At 39.7% G+C, this 21,525-nt stretch overlaps 1 protein-coding gene across 1 annotated transcript in view; it reads right to left on the reverse strand.

Moving 5' to 3' along the window:
• The window catches only part of spock1 (SPARC (osteonectin), cwcv and kazal like domains proteoglycan 1), a 74,510-nt gene that overhangs the window by 40,198 nt on the left and 12,787 nt on the right, over positions 1-21,525 (reverse strand). The window lies entirely within an intron of this gene.

Genomic DNA, 21,525 nt, shown 5'->3' on the forward strand with positions numbered 1-21,525 from the left:
GGGGGAGAAGAGAGAAAAAGAAAGGTCAGTGATAATGGCACAGTATGCTGTGTCTATCACATCTATTACAAGCCTGTGCTACTCATACTGAATACTGAGCTCAGCTCTACAGATTCATTTAATAGGAATCTGATTCTGAAGGTGGTAGAGAATACCAGAGCACTCAAACACACACACACACACACACTCGTGCTTGCAGCCTTATGAGATAGCCTTATTTGATGTGGCATGTAATTTGAAACACATTGAGGGCAAATTGTACAGGCAGAGCAGCAGCACGGCATAAGCAAGAAAAAAGAGAGGGGTGAGGAAGTTTATGTAATAGAGACAGGAGGAGAAAATATACATTTACCTTCTTTTTATTATACATTAAAATGTGAAGAAAGGAAAGCAGGTATTTCATAGATAGATAGAGCAATCTGCATCTAATCTGTAAGTGAAAAATATTAATAACACAAACTGAACGACCAACCCTAAAAAAAGCCTCTCCAGCTTTGTTGGAATTTGTATAATTTGTGGTGTTTATGCTGTCCTTAAAGGTCTCATTGAACAGCAGGTGGGGTGTTGTTTGTTTTTGCACATTTATTACTGCAAATAACAGGGAACCAGTGAGGCTAAGGAGCTCCGATTGGTCAGCCTCAGTGGCATGAGGTCTGCATGTGCAGGACAGACATGAGTGAAAGGAATGTTAATGACGGAAGAATCAGCAAACTTTATAGCAATGTCTAAATTGCCGTTAAGAATAACAATTTTCATTTGATGCCGCAGGACATACGTATAATATAAAAACATTTCATCTATTTATCCCCCTTATGTATACTACAAAGCAAACTAGGTACTGCTTCCCATTCTTTTTATGTTTTTTTTACATTATGTTTACAACAGTACATATTAGTGACCATAATGTTGACTTTCTCTTCACTGCCTCACAGTGAATAACCCTGTGCTATGAGTACATTTGTTGGTTTCTGTACCATCTGCTCAATTTGCTACTTGTTTGGAGTTCATTCTCACCTGCAGCTACCATCGAGTTGTATGTACACAAGAAAGTGTGTCATCTGTTCTCATCAGATAACAGCATTCACTGTGTCCAGCAGAGGACCGCCGCTGAGGTTCTGTTGCCTATGAAGATCTGGCACTGTTTCATATTAGCTAGTGTTCACAGTGTTGCTATTCACCCTCTTATAATTCAGACCAGTCACAAGCATGACCTTTTCTTGCCCAAAACCCCTATTAATATTTAAGTGTGCTCATCTCAAAAGCATTAACTAGCTGTTTAGCTCACCGTGACACTGCCCCAATGTCATTCAACCCTCTCTTAAAGTGATTATGAGGAGATAAAACCGTGTCGTTATTATCATATCGTCTTTGATGGAGGTGCCGCTGAAGCTTTCAGCACTGAGTGTCACAAGAAACTAAGTCTGTCACCCAAGTTGCAAACGCTGCTGGAGCTTGGTGCTAAGCAGAAATTTGCACTGTTTAATTGATTTTTTTCACAGAATTCAATTAAAGTCTATTTAAAATGTAGCACAACAGCTGTCAGTGAAGATGGGGTTCTTTTATTGTGACATTGTACATGATGCACTTTATTTAGCAGGGCCTCTGTTTTAATCATGGTTAATTGACTGCATATCTGTTTAGGATGTAGAAGCGCAAGTCAGGGCTGTAGATGAACTGTTACTGGGGAAGAAAAGCATCTTTTATTGCTATTTAACGCACTTGCACATTCACACAAAATACATTGTCCAATCAGTAAGGCTGTGTCTGCATTAGCTTCTCAGAATTTGCGGCCTCTTTATGTTGTCATATGGGAAGTCCATCCCTGACCAGCATACACATTATGTTTGAACTGCTCTGTGTCCATTATGAGCTATATTGGTTGAAAGGGAGGCAAAGAAAGGCACAGCTTACTGTCAGAAATTAAAATGGTGGCAGCAGCTCATGTAGTCTCTGACAGCACAAAGGTAGAAGGTAGTTCACCCAACGTGGCAATGGCTTCAACCTGATTAACTTTTCTCAGCAAGAAGTAACCTTCACTGAACATTTGTTTGTCGGCATGTGCTTATACTCACAAGTGGGTAATTGTGAGTTTGTGCAAATACTCACATTAACATTAAAATAAGCAGAGCCATGCCTGGAGTGCTGACTGAAGATGTCATAATCAGGGGATGAGAATGCAAATCTGGCCTCTTGGTGGAAACTAAACAGCATTAAAAATTTACAGTGTTCTTTATGCATTTTATTCATGGTGCTGGAATGGAGCCGATTCCATTCCCTAGTTTGTCCTTTCTCCCCCAAAGTCTCTTAATTCACCCCCCAACCCCTCCTTCTCCTCTTCCACCTCCTGCTGCTCCTCTTCCTTCTTCCCACTCCACCAGCTCCCTCTCCTAAGGCTACATTCTGCTTATAGACATTCACTGGTCTAAGATCTGATCAGCATCTTGTGAAGCTGATAGATGAGCTTTGTGGGCAGAGAGATACACAGATTACTGTACCGCTGGGCCTCTGCACATGAGAGGAGGCCAGTGGATATACAGTGTTTTGCTTCAACAGTGAAAGATATTTTAGATACTGCACACACATACACCCACACACACTCAGAGAGAAACCATACACTATATACTGATAAATTAAATCAACCATGCTATTAAACAAAAAAAAACATCAGCAAACTTTTAACCAAGATCATTTTTGCAACTCAACACAAATATCTCAGAACCTTAAGCTTGTCACCTCGCACATAAAATTATAAAGCATGCCTCTCAAGTGATGTCACATCAACCACCATTAGTAATTATAGCCTTTACCAGAGCAGTTAAAGCCATTATACTGATGAAGGTAACAGGATTATTAGGGTTTATGAAGACTTCCTGACCATAAGAGGAGCCATTTAATATGGAAGCTCATTAACTGTCACACACTTGACAAATTATTTGGATTAGCAGTTTTCTAAGTGACTTTGAAGGAATTATACTTGCTTTTAATGTTATGACCGGCTCTCCAGCTGGCAGCAGTGTGAGGTCATGTAGTTTAGACTGAGCTAAGTGACATGAGTGTGGTCTAATCTGCTTCCACCATTATAACTGTCATGTCACCAACGGAGAAAAGAGAGATGTTTACAGCAGCAGCAGTATTTCCTAGAACACTTACAGTACAATACTAGGCTAGTACTAGTACTAGTTTTCTGAAAATAAAATAATAAATAAGTGCTTTTCTAGCTACACACTGAGCTGAAACTGACTTCATGAAGCAGAATGATGGATTTTACCTTCACTGTTTTTTATTTTAGAGTCAGATTTCCTGACAAAGGTTTTTCAAAAGTCCTCCTATTATAAGTAAAATGCCTTGATTGTGTTAGTTTGCATTCGACCTGGATTTTAGTGGAGCGGTGCACTTACACAGGGAAAAAGAAAAAATATATGCACTGGGTCAAATGAGTAGGGAAAAGAAAGAACAAGGTTAATGGAGGTGCAGAGCAGGAGGCAACAGAGAAGAAGATGAGGGCTAATGAAGGAAAAAAAGTGATGACAAGAGGACCTGTGCAGAGTGGAGAGAAGGTGGGTGAGGAGCGCATAGAGGGGGAGGCAAGAAAAAGAGAAAGGAGAAAAGAGAGGAGAGTTTGCTTTCCTGTAGTGAAGCACCTGTAGTGGAGTCTATCCAGTATTCATGTCTACTGCCTGAAGATTGACAGGGTAATGCTGAATATTACATTTGGTGCTACACACACAGACATGAACACAAACACACAGACAGAGGTACAACATGCATTGTTGTACCTGCTTTTGAGGAAACCTAAACAAACTCAAATTAAGACTTCATCAACTTTACTGGCTGCTGTCTCTTACTGACACACACACACACTAATAATACTAAACATTCTTGATCATTGTAACAATTTCTGCCTAGGTTGTAAAGTTGTGTAAGTATGTAACTAACCACGTACAACTAACATGTGCACTCACATCCACTCCAGCTACGCTAAAGTGAGACAAAACAGCTTCTCTTCTTTCTGCTTACTTCCCTCTTTTTTCCCCTTGGCTTTCTATTTTTATAGCCTCCCTCATTCATCACCTCTCTCCTCCTTTTCCTTCCTCACTGCTGAACACATACCCCCATAGATCCAGAAACCGAACAGTATGGCTCCAAGCCGACATCAAAAACCTGCTGCCTCTTCATTCTGTCCTTTCTTTTCCCGTTAATGAGGGAAGAACCTTGACAGAACAGTCTGTTTTTCAACAAAATCTTCAATCTTGTCACAGAATTATCACATTTTTTCCCCAATAACCTCGTCAAACTTGGTTAGTTAGTTCGGTTTGTTCATTTTTTTCCCTTTTAGTTTTTTAAGTTTCAGGATATTGAACATACGAATCAATCAATTGTTAGAGGAGGGGAGTAGCGGAAAGGAGCGAGAAGAGTTAGTTTAACTAAAAAAAGCATACTGAGAGCAGGAGAAGTGAGAGTTTGAAGAAACAAAGGACGAGAAAGGACAAAGGAGAAGAATGGAGCTCTGAGAAACTGCAATCTTTGCACATACCTGCTGAGAAAAAAGCAGGTTTCAAGCAGGAGAAGGAAGGCGACAAGAAGAGAGAATTAGTACAGGAAAAAAAAGGTTAGGATCAAAACAAATGGTTGTCAGGGCATTTTGCAGATCCACTGCAATCTTTGCAATGAACCAAAGAAAAAAAAATGTGCACAAAGAGAACTAGTAGTACAAAGCAGAGCTGGAAGTCAGCTAATGAAGAAAATGAGGATAAAAAGATTGTCTCTTTTCCGTTTCACTGTGCACTTTGTGTTCACACCAGGAAATGGAAATTTTAATCATGCTTTTTGAGAATATAGATGGAGACAAATTTCAACTGCTTTAAAAGCACCCATAGGCTGCACTGTACAGACAGTGTTTCATGGACATTATAAGTACTGATGTAGCCCTCCTTACTTTCTCGCCTCACCAGCTGGAAACTTGCAGCATAGGGGAGGGTGTTAAAGATGGAACGTGTGCATCCAACAGATGGTTATCAGTGCTGATGTGTTGGCATTTCTCTCAGAAAAGCATTGCGATGCATGGCTGGAGAAAAGCATGTTTTAGACTTTTAAACAGCAGGAGAGACGTAACGTGGGTCACACATTTGAGTGAATATGTCAGGAGATGTAAGAACACACATGTACCAGTAACACAAAAGTAGCAAAAAAAGTTACACAACACTAATTTATTACTGATACTTAACTTCTCTTATGCTTCATGTTAGTCATTTTGTGTTTCTGTGTTTCTGAGAAGAGGTAAAACCATCAGCTCCTCTCCTTGTTTGTAAGCACACCGCCCTGGTTTGTTTCATCTGTTTCTCATTACTCTCTCCTCCCTTGTGTATTTGCTCCTCTGTCTTTATTAATTTGCCTATGTTCCTCATGTCATAGTGTTTGTTTTTAGATCAGTTTTGTTGTTTTATTCCCTTTGGTTCCTGGAAGTCTTCTTCCCTTCAAGGTTTATGTTTTGTTCTTCTAAACCTGGCTCCTCTATCCCATGTTTGTCTCTTCTCTGAACAATTTTTCACTTAATCAAATATTTGTTTAGTCTTCAGAGTGTTTGTGGAAATATGACACAAATTCCCAGTAGTGATGTCATCATATTTACTAGTTTTGGCTGACCAACTGTTCAAAACCCAAAGAAAGCATTTATGCTGTTTGCATATTTTCCTGGTGGCACTAATAGAATGACATCTGAATTTCAAACATGATCTCTTTGTCAGGCTGTGTGTAATAACATTTAAAGCTGGTGGAAGGCAGTGAGTGACAAGGATAAAGGGAAAGAAGCTGAGCCACACGTTCAAGTTAAACATGGTGACAGAGGGAGGACTGAGGAGAACAGGATCAAGGCTGAGGCTGAAAGAAACTGACAAGGAGGAAAAAACACACCCAGTCTGAGACACTTTGTGTTTTCTCCACACACCTAGCTATGACTCGTGTTACTAACTGTTCCCATGTCTCCTTAACTGTCAGAGCAGTGTTGCTTCACCAAATTTTCAGGTGTATCGAGGTCAATGTAGAGCTACATCTAAAGGTGGAGATACATAAAAGCGCAGAAAATATTAGATTGGACTGCATGTCAGTAGATTAACCTGGTTGCTGCCTCTGGCTGTTTGACTGGTTGAGGAAACAGGTGGCAAAAGGAACATAAAGAAAGTATTGTTTCTTATCTTTTCAACTGCAGCACTTGACTGCCGGTCAGTCAGTGTGTCAGAATGTGTTTTTGTGTGTGAAGTCGTGTTTCATGTGACTGTGCAGCCATAAGTGAGATAATGGTAAAAACCGACTCTGCTGCAGTCTGCTATGCCTCCGTAAACTCCACTCGGTGTGAGAATCAAAGAGTCGCTTTCCTCATCTGCTCCTGGAATAACATCTCTCAACACCTTTCTGTGAACATCTCGTTTTCATTTTCACTGCTTTTCTGGTTATGACAGCTGCTGCCTGTAACATCATTGCTGCACAGGATATATATTTTTTTCGAATAAAAAATGTAAACTGTTAATAGCCCACCTGCCTCTGTTGTGTTGTGGAAGTGTTGTTTACGTTGCATCTAAATGCCCACAGCTGAATAATTTATGTGAAAATGGTGCAAAGAGTGATATTTAGCACTAACAGCTGAACATTTGAGGCAGCTGAGAGTCTCGCTTTCCCTTTTTTTGGTTATCGAAGTGGGTGGGTAGATCTTCAATTTTGTCACATTAGAGGAAACCTATTGTAAAAAAAAAGAAGAAAAAATAGCACATGTGCTGTAACTGAATCCATATATTTGCATTTATGAGCTGCAAAATGGGTATCTAAATGAAGAAAGAATGCGAAAGACAGCTATGATTGAATGTCATAATATATTCATATAGAAAACTGGTTGTCTCTCGCAGGGAGTGTTAGCACCATAAACAGAGATCTATTGTGTCTGTGAAAAAGCATGAAAAGTGGAGGAAATTATGCAAAAAGAGTGTGAAAGCGACCCTGATAGCAGGCTTACAGCTGTGTATTTTGGGCAGTTCTTGTTCTGGCAAAGTTTGCGCACAGAATTCAAATACACTGATTTACATTCAGCCAGCTAACTTCCTGTATAAAACTATCCAATCTTTTTAAATACCATTCTATCTGACAGAATCCCTCAGCTCCCGTCGGTATCCCACGGTGATAGCACAGCAGTGGCAACGGGCCCTGTGTTAAGCCAATCATACACAGGCTCTCTTATCTGTCTGCTCCACTGGGGAAACAAGGGAAGAGCTCAGGAGGACAGAGAGATAAATGTCCTTTCTTTACTCCAAGTGCATTACTCTGTCCTGTTTAATCCTCATCCCCTCCGCCTCTGCTCCTTCCTCCACCTCAGATCCCTTTGTTAAGTTTGCAGTTTGCTCCTCCCCCAGCTTGTTTTCTTGCTCTTCCTCAGTCTCCACTGACTTCCTCACCTGTCTGTTTGCAGTGTAAACGGAAGCAGAAATTTCGGATGTAACCAGCATGTGTGTGTGTCTTAGTGCTGATGCTTACCTGTCTCTAAGGCCTGTGTATATAAGTCAGAAACTGTAGACAAAAATCATCCACACTCATCCCCAGACAAACTGTCACACTATGCTGTTCACTGTGTGTGACACAGACAAACCATTTGTCATGGGTTAATGTTGGGGTCTTCCTGGTGGTCAACCAAACCATAGCTTCAGTAAAAGTGGTAGAATGTAGAATCTAGACAGTGATGTTTGAGCTTTGTCATGTGTTTCATGTCCTCACACAAACACCAGTGACAATGACAGGAACACTAATATTTTCTGTTTATGATAACTGACCAACTTTAGTAGCAAATCCACTGTATATCTGCTCATGCATTGCCTTATATGCCAAGTTTGCAAGTTTTGTTTTAAGGATCTCTCCCTCCAAACCCCCCTCCAAAAAAAAACAAAAAAACTCTGCTTTCCAATTTTAAGCTTTATTTTAAAAAGTGCTGGAGGCATTTGGTGTGTTTAATAAACACCATCAAAACTTTAAAGCTGCACAAAAGTATGCAGAAACACATTGATTTCCATATTTATCACCAAAGGGCAAATCTTGTACAAGAAAACAACACTGCATAGTGCAAAAGTCAAGGTCTGACCCACAGCAAGACAACTTGACTATGGCAACAGCCTTCATAGTCACACACACAATAATGATTCTACACAAACAGCACTGCTGCTGCTTTATGGGGGAAGAAAGATGATAGCACTGTGGACAAATATTCTACTCTTTCTCCATCCACTATCTTACTAAGACAACAGATAAAAGCCATCTGCATTACGCCTGATCAAAGTTGGTAGTAAAGTGTAGCAACTACTCACACTCACACACAAAGCTGTACGACCCCCAGCAGCCAGGAACTAATTTCACACAGTCTCTGGGGAGTTTAAATGGCTTACTCAGGAACAGTCAGTGGGGGAAACAAAGAGAAACAAGGGAAAGGTGCTGATGTAGGAAAACAAGGAGGAGAAAGAATTAGAAAAGCGAATGCGGGATAAAAACCACAGACAAGGAGGAGAGAGAGGAACAGAGGCGAAGCAGATGCAGAAGTGGATTTCTTTTAACAGAACTGCAACTTGAGGTTAGATACAGCTGACATACATCTCAATAAGCAACGCTCCATCAGAACTAAAGCTTGCACAAACAATGCAGTAGATCCCTTTCATACCTGAGGATGAAGACAGTTTTTATTGTTCTGTCAACATTTTTTCAAGGCTCCTTTCTATCATTTTAGCTTAGGTTGTGAAAACAGAATGTGGTACTTTATGTTACACTGGTTGAAGTTTTCTCTGTACAGCTTATTAATTAATCCTTCAAAATAAAGGTCAGGTACTGACAAGAATCATAGCAGTCAGTATGCTACATGAAAGATATAAATCACAGTCAAATCACACTTATAGTCCAGATTATAATCCCTTAAAAATATATATATGGTTTTACTTGGCAGTGATGCAGCCCAGGTGAAAACTGTTTGAATAGGAAGAGATCTGATTGGGTGTTAATATGTGCTCAGCCCTATCAGTGTTTGGAGAAGATGAGTGCGACCATATTATTGAACTATATTTTGCCACACCGCACCAGACCAATTCAGAAAGAAGCACACAGAGGCTGAAGGTGCTGTCACACTAACCTGCTGTTATCTCAGCTGTCGGTCGACAAATAAACAACAACAGGTCCCTAACAAGCCCACATGGGGATCGGCCCTTCCAGCTGCACTGATTGGCTGGAAGATGTGCTCACTCTGCAGGGGTTGATTCGATGGTTCTTGTAAAATTATTATATTCTATCAGATTCTCAATGCAGCATAATGGTACTGAGAGGGGGTACCCTATGACTATTACTCCAATCTCAGTCATACAAACGACATACAGAAAAGTCTTTCTTCTTTAGTCTCATTTAATAAAAGCAGTATAATCAGTTTTAATGAGGCCTCCTGGGAGAAGTGCTCCCCCTCTCCTTTCACTGTTTGATGGAAGCTTATCTTACCCTTTATAGGTGAGATGGAGATCAGCAACCGTCCCTGATTACACACTGAACCCATTCTTCTTCTCATTTATAAGGAAATGCATATGTTATTACTTTGGTTAAACTCCTAAAAATTGAACCTTTAGGTTACTAATGCACTGCACCATTACCACTCCATCCATTCTATTATGTAGTTGTCTACTTTTAGGACAATAATCCTCATCTGATGTGGAGCAAACAGTGGACCGACCCAGACTGGCCACCCTGGAACTTTTTAAAAACTTTCTCCAGCTGGCAGAGTCCACAGACTAATCTGAAAATCCATGTGCTAGTTCCTTATTCATGATGGTAATTATACTGAAATTTGCATGATCTTTAAACAGTGAATGTGAACTTGGTGGGGTCGGTAAAAGCTCTTACTGTGAGATCTCTCTCTTCCCAGTTCCGAACCACAATATGAGACCAGTCAGGCATCTTTCAGCCGTGCTCCAGAGGAGGTGCTTTTACACGCACCATCAACTTGAGCCTCCCCAGCTGCTCTCTTGAAAACCTTATATTTCCACACTCTGCAGCAGTGGAGTTCAGTGGCTTATTCACCATTTCATATCCACTTAGATCCATCCAGTCAGCCCTGGTGTTTCTATTTAAACCCCTTTTCTCGCTGTGTAATTACAACATCAGTGTAATTAGACTGAAAACATGACATTCATGTTAAAAAGTATACAGTGTGGGCAGAAGCGATTCACTCCCTTTAAACAATGGAGACTCCTCTGAGGAGCACTCAGTGGCTCATCCCTGCTTAAAGCTCTTCACAAAATCTTTGGATTGAGATGTGAAAAACAGTTAAGGAACTCCAGCACCCCTCGCACACTCTTCCTGTCAGACAGTTGAAACAGTGATTTCCGTCCTAGTGATGGAGGAGCTTAATAACATTTCTAAGAAGCCCTGCTGTAAATGCAGATTTGTTTGGTTGAAGCTGTAGGAGTCAGGAGTTGTTCTGTGAGGTCTTCTGTGTTTAGAGAGCTGCTGTGAATATTGAACAGGATCTGCATCATTCAAATACATAAACAGCCGCTTTGCCATTCAATACAAGGACTGCAACGTGCTGTGTCGACTTGTCAGGTGGGCTGATCTGCAAAGTCTTCGTCAATAAGATCTACAGAGAATGCATGATGTAAAAAAAAATAAATCCTCTATTCATTGTGTTTCTTTAGGAAAGTAACCATATTCACCAACACAGAAGAAGAAGACAATTACACTCATATTTCCACAGCTAGCTGTCATGGCTGTCATATTTTACCATTCAAGTGATTTCTTCTATTTCCCTTCTAGAAAAGCCAACTGACAACAAAAATGCATCTATTTATCATGTCATCTTTTCTTCCTCACATCCTCTGTTTCTTTCAATCTGTTCCTAATTGCAGTTAATGAGATTTGAGCTTCTGCATACAGACACAGCATTTACTGGATTTCCCCCACTCTTTGTTTTCCTACTGTTTTTTTCTTCTCCACAAGTTATTGCTGTGATTACAGGCCTTAACCTTTCTGTACTTGTGTGAGTGTACACATCCTTTCTTAGAGGAATGCACTTATTAGTTATTTACACCAAATTCATGTGAAACAAAAGGAAGACTTTCTGTAAAGGAGCTGAACACACACTCTCTCTCTCTCTTCAGGTGCTCTGAGTTTCTGAATCACTCCCTCTGCAGTGAAGAATAAGCTTGATGGTAAATGTAGAGTATACTGCAGCATAAAGATGTAATACACCTGCCTTACCTTACTGTGGTATGTGCTGGATATACCAAAAACCAAAAACTCAGTGCCTAAAAAATAATGTTTGTTGACTAAAAAACAAAACCCTGTTTGTTATTTATTTTGACTGGACAGGACTCATCCTCAGTAGATTGAGCTCTCCTGCTCTGTCTGTGGAAAAAGGTGTGGACCAGTTCTCTCCTCCTGACAACATATTCACATCTGAATGAGCTAAGAGAATGAAAAACTGCGCCTGTGACATGGCCACAGTCAATAAACGGAGTAATCACAAACACAATCATCACTATCATCACAACAGTTATGATCACCATAATCGGCATCATAATCATAAAGCTGACAGGGACGCTAATCAAAACGCTGATAGTAGATTGGGAAAGTAATTTAAATGTATGGGAAGGTATTCATCTCCATTTTAAAGCAGAAGGGTTTTTTCTCCTTCTCTTTAAGACTTACAAACATGATGGTAGCAAGGGAGCCTGTTTTACATTTGTGTGCCTGTGAGACTGCCATGTTTTTCTTCGATGCTTGTAACTGAGCATCTGAGCAGGAGTGTGTGAACGTGCAGAACAGAGAATATGTGAGTCAGTGAGAGAGGATTTTGGAAATTGTTATGAGGTGCGGGAAAAAATTATCACTGACAGGAAGAGGGGTGAAGAGTGGCAGCAATGATGTTAAAGGTCAGAGTACAACTTTCTAAAGTGGTCATGCAGGTATTCCCTGATCATATTCCAGGTATTAAAGCCCCAAAACATCTAATTTGAACACAAAGCATTTGTCACAAATTGTGTCAAATGCTCCTATCAAAGTGACATTTCCAATCCAAAGATTTGTTCACAGCTGTCACGCATTTCTCCGTATCAGTCAGTTTGCTCACAATGTCTGCCGATTCACAAATATTGCACCTGTTTAAGGAGACGCTTCCCTTAGGGCCCAATTATTGTGGAGATAAAAAAGAGAATTGTATCGATTCTCATGAAAAAAAGATCCATTCACCAGGAGGCTGAGGTTTTGTCTCATGATGGACAGAATTACTCTTTCACTTTTCTTATGTATTCAGGTGCTGTTTCACTAAAATTTGGCAACACAACTAAAATGTCCATGGAGCAAACATTTCACAGTAAATGGTGGTAATGGTGTGGGTTGAATCAAACAAGTTTGATTTCCCCCAGTTCTCCCAGAATAACCAGTTTGTGATTATGGCTATTGTTATATTATGGTTTTATATATATATATATATATTTAGGGGGGATTTCCTGTGACATTTTGAGCTGAGCTGAAGCTTGGCAAGGACTGCCAACACTGAGCTGCTATTTTCCCATGAGTTTTGTCTTCTTCCAGACCTTTCCATCACAGCTGACAACATGACAGTGAGTCCAGGCCAGACTGCCAAGTGTGATCTTACACAACCTACAGCTGGCATCTCCAAGCTCCTATCATCTTTAATCTTGACTACTGCTACTCCCCTATAGCTGAGCTGCCAAAACTGTCACTTCAACCACATTCATAAGTCAAAGTTGACTGTTCTTTAGTCTCAACCAATTTGTAACCTAAGGTGCCAGCATGAAGCTCAACACAAGCTGGACAAATTCAAGAGCAGAAAGCTAGGACAGATGGAAAGTTTCCCACACTGAAAAATACTCAATTGTACAAATACCACAGACACAAACAATGTGTCAAAACCTGACTGACAATGTTCTAAAACCCAAGCATGTGTTATGTGAGAGAGGTATTTGTTTAGGGATGAAAGGGAGCTCATGATTTCTCCAGAGTGTGCTTGTTAAAAGTTTAGATAAGTCACCGAGTCCTCTTCTATCTCTCAGGATGACAACACATTGAGCTCCATATGGCTGCAGGATGACGACACCTCACATTCATGAGGGCTAGCTTCAAAGACAGACCTGAACCCCCGTATCATATGTGCACCTAGCTCACAGACCATCATATTCACAGCGTCACATCAACTTGATGGGAAGTGCTGGTACATAACTTTGATCTTTAATCCTCCACTGCAGCATAAGCTCTTAATAACTCTAATAATACATGTTGAAATATTCCAATCAATAGTCACCTGAAGTAATTTCAAGTCACTGCCAAGAATGGTTGCCAAGCCAACAAGTGATTTTTTTTTTAATGAACAAAAGCCTTTATTTACTGTAGGTGTTATGGACAGTTACACAGTTACCCTGAACCCTGGTGCAACACCTTGTTTTTGTGAATCCCATGCTATAATGTGTTTGATATATACACTAATTTTAGGGAAAAAACACCCTACAATGGCAGACAATACTCATATTAACAACTTTTGTCATTTTGATTTACTGCTACTGCTGAGTCACTCAGATGGCGGGCACCATTAGATTAGAGAAAGAAGAGGAGTGTGTCATGATAACTTTGTAGACGCTGTGATGAACAATGAATGATAGCTCTGCAGTTTGGTTTAGTATCTTTTTTTTGTGAACCTTCATAATCTGAAACCTACAGCATGCTGTGCTCAGTGCACGGTGAACAATGTCCAGATCCTTTGAGGACAGCCGCAGGTATTTAGTGTATTGTGTGACTATAGATGGTTTATTTAATCGTCCTCTAGTGTTGTGTGACATGAATTTTGTCTATCAAAGATTATAAACATTTTCTCCTGGCACAGAGCTCATCAAATTCATATTTATATCTGTGAAAGGCTGCTCAAACTGAATGATTTTTCTCCTCCCTGATCAACTATGATGGATGTGTTTCCTTGCTGGGAGTTTTCCTGGTCATAGCACAGAGCAACACACTAACAGTAAATGAAACAAACTGAGGCTCACACAAGACCAGAGATCATGGGTAAAGATACCAAAAAAGCTCAGGCAGAATGCAGACTTCACTAACTAACACTGTAATTATAAAGTTCCTTTCTTCTTTTCCTCCCTTTTTCTATTCATCTATTTTCTTTTCTTTTTGAATTTATGATTGAAGCAATGTTCAAGTCATTTGAAAATGAAGGACAGCAAAGGACACACACGCACAGGTTCACAGGCTCTGGGAAAACAGCACAGTTAAATCATTTTTCCATCAGGGCTTCAGGGTTTCCAATGACACACAGTCCAATGGGGGATCATTGGTGCAAGCAGGCAAACACAGAGATGACAAACAGGCCCTAAACCATGAACAGCCTCACACCTTTTCCAATAAATATACAGAAAAAAAGGCTCTGTCTTACATTCAAAGGAGACACAGCTCCAACTACCTCTACCTCCTGCTTCTACAGTAACACAAACCTGGCTACCATTTCACTGGAAGCAAATTCATACTTTAATGCATGAGCATGTTTGGTAAAATGTTTGGTTTTAAATGGAGCATTATAAACTCAGGTAGGTAGACGCCGAGTTTATGTAAATCAGGCAGCAAAGTGTAATTTCAGTTCTCTGTTTGGCATGAAATTGCAGTTGTGTTTCAGCCCGCGCAGACCAACTCTTATTGCAAAGGCAAGCACAAAGAGCAATTTCCGTGCAGCTTTAGTCAGCGTGGGCACACACACATACTTCTATAACATAATGCTTTGTCAATCACTCTGATTTCCATTTTGCCTTTAGTTCACGACATGTAAATTTTATATTTTTATATATATATATATATATATATAAAAAATCCTCCAAGAAATGTATATTGCATTTTTATGGGGGCTCCACTGCGCGGGATTAATGTCTGATCTTTATGCACCATGTCATACACAATTCAAATTTCGTCTCATATCATTCCTTTAAGCTGATTGAACACAGCAGACTTTTGATGTTTTCCCAGCAGTGTGAAGTTTGTCTACATGACTCAGCAGCATGTGTATTTTGATAATTAATTACAGATCTAAAAAAAACACAGGTCCTTGAAAAGCTTGTGGAGCAGTGAAGTTTTCTGTGCAGATTCTAGATTAAGTGTAAAAATCCTTGGCAGAAGAGAACAAATCACGAGCATGAGTCCTGACCTCCACGAGAGAGAATATTTGTTCAGTTAATCAAACCGAGCACTGCACGTTCTCTAAATAAAACATAATGTTCTCTGAGAAATCTTGCTAATCTCACAGGAGCACAGGTCTATGTGGGACTACCCACACATAACCAGCTAAACAGAATCCCTACTGTAAATGTTAATCATGTAATCAAAAAAGAAACACAGGCAGTATTACAATAATTACACTGCCACCTGGAAACGTTTCTCCGGTGGCCTAACCTCTCCTCCTGCTTCACTAGAAAACTGTCTGCAGTAAATACGATGGCTGAGAGGAGCTGCTGTGATTGGTCATTATCTGCAGCTCCACCCCTGATACTGTGTTTCATACATATAAAGTGCTTATCATGCTTTACCTCATCTGCTGGTCAATCCATTCTTTAATTGATTACACCTTTCTGTGTGTGTGTGTGTGTATGATAACATGGTAATATGGCTGCAGGCTGGCTCCAAACAAATCCAATACAGACTCTGCAGCACTATCGAACAGATTCAAATGGAGTATCTGCACGTGTGCTTGTGTGTGCATGCGTTCACTTGCATCACAGTAATTCATCACTAGTTTGGTGCCTCATAATCATACAGAGGGATGTAATCTGGGGGATGTAATCAATGTTACGTCCCCATAGATTCTGACAGTTATAGCAGGGGTATGTTTAACAGACAGACATTCAATGACAAACGCTGACTATGGACCAGTTCAGTGTGGAAGTGGAGACGCAAGTGGTGTGGGACATACGAGTCGTGAAAAAAATTGTCTATGTACATTTTCTGAGGGTAAAATTGTGTGTTTGTGGATTGTAATTCATGTGTACATTCCACTTAGTGCAACAATTTGCAGTACAGTTATGTTAGTTGAATGCATATTAAATGCTGTGTAATTTGTATTCTCTTTTACTTTAATTTGATATTAATGTATGTATTGCTTTGTGTTTTACCCCTGTGTATAAATGCTGCCTGCATATATATTAGGTTTTGATCCAGTGTCCACATGAGGATCAATGTAGTTTTATATTGTCTTATATCATCTCATAAATAAAGTGACATCTGCAGCCTTATACGATTCACACACAAAAGTACAGTCAGATAAAGCTCAGTCTATCTCCAGAAATCTGCTATTATACTCAAAATCCATCAAGTAACATTGTATGATTCCTTTTTTCAGAAAAAGAAGGCCCCATGGGAAGTGTGGGTAGCTCCAATAATAGACGAATTATATAAAAAAGAGGGGAAGTGGCAGGTAGACATAAAAAAGTGTAATGGGTGAAAAAAGATAACACAAAAAGCAGACACAGTGGTGAAGGACAAGTTAAGATGAAACTGTGAGGCAGAGGGAGGAAACAGGTTTTAGATTTTATAGTGCTGCAGCAAGAAGACACACAGGACAGAGCTCAGAAATCTTTTTTTTCTCTTTCACATTATAATTACTATTCATGAAAAACACACATAGCTGCTGAATGGCATTGTGTTTGAGGCTAGAGATCAGCGCAGTGTTTGTGTGTCTCTGTGCTGGAGGACTCATTTTTAGAATTAATGACTTAGCTGGCTGTCATTGTCCAAACTTTGAGAGAAAAAAAGTCCTCATAGCCACTTCTCCCTCACTTTATTTTCTTACTTACTTTCAATCTTGCAGATTAATATCTTTTCCCCTCATTAACCAAACTTTGAGCCCCCCTTAGCTTTTTATTTGTCTGCCTCCATGCAGGTCCGTTACATCGTCGCTTTCTCCCGTTCCTTCACACTTTCTCTCCGCTCTGACCTCTCCCCTTACTTTCCATTCCCCTCATTGATGTCAGGCTGTTGAGAGCAGAGATTAGCAGTGTGTTTGTTTGTCACCGTGAGCACCCGGATTCATTTCTCACACTAATGACCTGGCTGGTTATTAATGGATGATAGCAGTAATGGAGCTGTCACTTCCCAAACTCATACTCTTCTATTCAGGAGCTTTCCCCTCTTACTCTCCTTCTATGCTCCACCATTTCCCTCAATGCTATCTCTTTCTGTGCACTGTAATTCATGCATACGCTAACATGAATATTTCATGTGACCATATATTCTTTATACATTGGAGTTACTCATTCTATGATGTAGACTCGGGGGTAGAGACAGTGCTCTATAAACCAAGGCCTATGTTTATGGCCTCACCATTACAACTATCAGTGTTTGCTGCAGCATAAAAGACCAAATCAAAACATTGTAAACGTTCACAGTTTGATGGGGAAGCAGTAAGGGATATATTATGTACTATATACATTGGTTTCACATCTAAGAGACTAGCAGCTTCGTTTATGGCCCACAGTTGGAGGGGTGAGCATGACAGAAGATTTTCATTAATTATGTTGCTTTAGTCACCAAAATAATTGCCTATTTTGTAAGTCGAAGAACATTCTGACAAATTACAAAACAATTGTCTGTTTCTAGAAGCATATAGCTTATGTAAGATCTAGCTATCAAAGTTCACAAATGTCCCAGATGACTAATGTTTATAATGTTTGTTAAAGCTGTGTAAATGTCTAATGTTGCAAAAGACCATTTCATATCAAGCCATTAGCACATTTTTACACTTGTTTTTTACTGATAGAGTGTCTTTTGCAGGTCTGCAGAGCAAGAGTGGGTGTTACTTAGTCCCAGTGAGCTTCCTGCAACTATAGACGTGGTAGGATGGAAATCAGTCATGGATTAAGGTTAGCCAAACATGTGTCACCCACTTGTGCTGTGCAGAGATTCTTTATTCCCTTAAAAGAAACAGCACCACCTAAAATGTTTAAATCTGTCACATATAGTGTCAGTAGCACAATGACAGCTTATGTACGTTGCTGCTGCCAATAACAAAAAAACAGTAAATAATAAATTTCCATCTAAATGGTCCCAACTTCTCCTGCACATTCCTTATTCTGAAGGGCACACACAAAACAGGCCATCTTTAAATTTACTGCTTTCTATCAAGAATACAAGAATGAAATAATCCTGGAAGTATCCACAGATGTGTGCAAATTATGAAAAATTTAGCGTGAGTGGCATCATCTGCCATCCAGGTAGTCTGAACAGGAGGAAGACGAACCAGAACACATGAACATGAAGGGTGCCTGAACCTCCAGGACATGAGCCAACCTGAGCCAGCAGCAGCTCAGAGGCTATATTTAATTACTGGTCAGGTCAGGCCTGCATTGACCGCTCATGTTGGTTCTGGAACTGATTTTTAAATGATGAGGAAACATCAGTCCATGCTCCACTTTGTGGGGTTGAGCTACATGGCTTATGATTTCAAAATCAGCTTGTTTTCAAATGTTTTTACTGACATGTTTTATTTGTGGTGTTACTGATTATAGTGATATGATTCCAAGAGCACAAGCTACACTTGGAAATATTTATCAATATATCTAGCAGTGGCAAAACAGAGAGTGCTGTACTAATCCTGTTGAAGTAATCCTCTTCAACACTTACATGTGCTTCCAAATCATTGCTAGTTTTTTTACACCTCAAGGACTCTTCACTACAACAGTGGTTCAATACTGAACAGTGACAGCCTCCGTTTCTTAAGAGGTTTATTTAACTGCTGTCACTTATTGTGGCATCAGAAATAATGAATTTGTTATAGATTATTATATTTCTCTGTCATACTGTAAATGCAGCAGCAGATGTTTTTATTATTCAGCAGGACTGCATGAAGTGTAATTTTATGCACCATCAGTAACAAAACAGTAGCTTTTGATAGCAAGTTGCTATTACTTGGATAGATTCCACCCACAACATAAAGAAGTACGGAGGCAAAAATAAAGATGCTCCACTGGATGACTTTCCAGGCTGCTGGTTCAGATTGTGTGATAGAAGTAAGCATTTTGCTGACAGGACTCATATCTGAAACACAGATGAATACAAGTCCTTTACAAGTCCTCCTGTAGGTGTGAAATCACCCATATATTGAACAACAAGCACACTACTGTAAAATGTATCATGCCAACTTGAGCATATGGACAGAAAACATTGTAAACATTTACACAATACAATACTTGTGTGTTATTGTGTCAGGTAGCAAAACACTAGTGTGCAGTAACAGTGGTGAGATTCTTCTGTTTACTTCAGCTAATACTGACTGGAACTGAGTATCAAGTTTATCACACCCAGCCATTGGTAAGCAATGGTGCTAACAGGGCACATCATCACTTAAACCAGTGAGGACATTTGTCAGTTCTAGAGTATTTTCCATTTGCAGTAAAATGAAACTGTTGTACGTGTGGAGACTTAGAGGACACCAAAGGAGCAGAGCAGCAACTCTCAGCTGTCACACTCAAGGCTGGGGGATTGTACTGTAGTAACCTTAAGACACATACAAATACACTTACACTCAACAAAGCACCTCACCAGCAGCACACATCCATGTGGGTGTGTTTGTCTTTATGTGTGGTGTGAAAATGACATGCGTTCCTAGAAACCATGCACAGCACAGCACACATGCCAATCAAAGTCATTAAGTGCTGGGATTTGCACATTTTGCCATCACCTTTCTGCAATTTACTGTCTCACAGCATATTTTAAGATGATTCTATGATTTGAACCCAGCAAACATTTGTCTCTTTGTTATCCCAACAAACAACACAACAGGCAAAACACACACACACACACTTACCTGCAGTGGCATCAAGTGAGACATAAAAAGAAAACAACAAAGAATATTTTAGGGTAAAAAAAAATATGCTGCTCACACAAGCAAAAGGTCAGAAAATTAAATTGCTGTATGGTCTTCATCACAGTGTTTCATTTTAGTAACAATAATTAGATGTGAACTAAAACATGCACACAGAACATACATAATACATTGATTATTAATTAGAGCAGTGTTCAGTTGTGTGTGTGCTCTGAAAGCTAAAGGCCTGTCTTACAGTAATGAGGAGATTACACTCTATTTAAAAGGACATTCTCTAACAATTATCCACCTCTTTCTTTTGGAGAATGAAGCAATCATTTATTCACTCTGTTATTCAGTTGGACAGGAGCAGCCATGGAATACATTACTGTTGTCCTGCATATTAGGATCTCAGTTTCTATCAGGATGGCTCCGTGTCCCATGAAGCTGGTCTCCCAAGAGATCGTACAGCTGATGGAAATGCAGTTCCTAAAGCAACTAGGCAGCTCAACTGAATTTCAGCGATGGCAAGCAACGTCCTGCATGCCATATGGCCACACACACACACACACACACACACACACACACTGCACACAAGTACAGGCACACAGAATGATTTAAAAAAGTACTTTCAGTGGAAGTGAGCCACCGAACCTCACACAGTCTCAGTCTCAGAGAAAAGTGGGCTGATATTGGCTGTTTCTATCTAAATGTCAGAGCTCTCACCATGAAGAGTTGCAGTAATAAAAGTAAGAACACATACAAGTGAAAGGGTCATAAACTATTTAATCTGAGCGTGTGTGCAGCAGGGTAGACAAATGTTATTGAGGGAGTTACTGTATTGTTGATTACTGCTAATGCAATCAACTGAAGACCATTAAATAACCACTATATACACATATTATCAACCTGATTATTTATTAGATTTGTAAATGCTTTGCTGTGTGCATTTATCATAAATAAAGTGTGTTCCAAGTAAAGCCCAGTCAGCACCAGTTAAGATCTAAATAATACAAATTAATTATATAAAATAAAGAAAAGAAAAAATAACTAAAAATAACTCAAACTGAATGTGCCTCGAATAATTTTTTTCTTTTTACATGTTCATATGGGGTTATTCAATCAAAGCATGATATAGGTTGATATAGATTAATACACTGATAATCAAAAGAGAACAATGGCTGCCTCCAGGAGACTGCTAGAGAGTGGAGGTGCTGCAAATAATCAGTCAGGATTATGCACTTTCACAGGTGGACACTCTGAGTGACTGTGTTTCAATTAGTAGCATAAACAGACCATAGGCTGACTGTATTCAGACGTTTAAGTGGCCTATATGTCAGTGACGCTGCAGTTTGTTAAAGATCAGTTCATTGATGAGCTGCAGTCCTTGTGCAGTCTTCTAAGTGGTAGTACACATTTCTATTGTCCATGAGGCTATGATGTGGATGGAATGAATAGGCAAAAAGTTGAGCGCATGAGACCTACAAATATGTTTGGATAAATAGAAAACAGCAAAGAAATTGCTGGAAGTAAAAAAACTGCAGTTTTCATTATACATCAGATTCTTGGTGAAAACAATAAAACCTAAAAGCCTTCACTACTGGCAGAGCACCAAGTGGCACAGGTTGTCTCGTCTGTTTCATAGGAAGCCATTGAAATGTCTC

The sequence above is a fragment of the Parambassis ranga genome, chromosome 10 (assembly GCF_900634625.1).
Source record: "Parambassis ranga chromosome 10, fParRan2.1, whole genome shotgun sequence".
In the NCBI taxonomy this organism is placed as follows: Eukaryota; Metazoa; Chordata; class Actinopteri; family Ambassidae; genus Parambassis; species Parambassis ranga.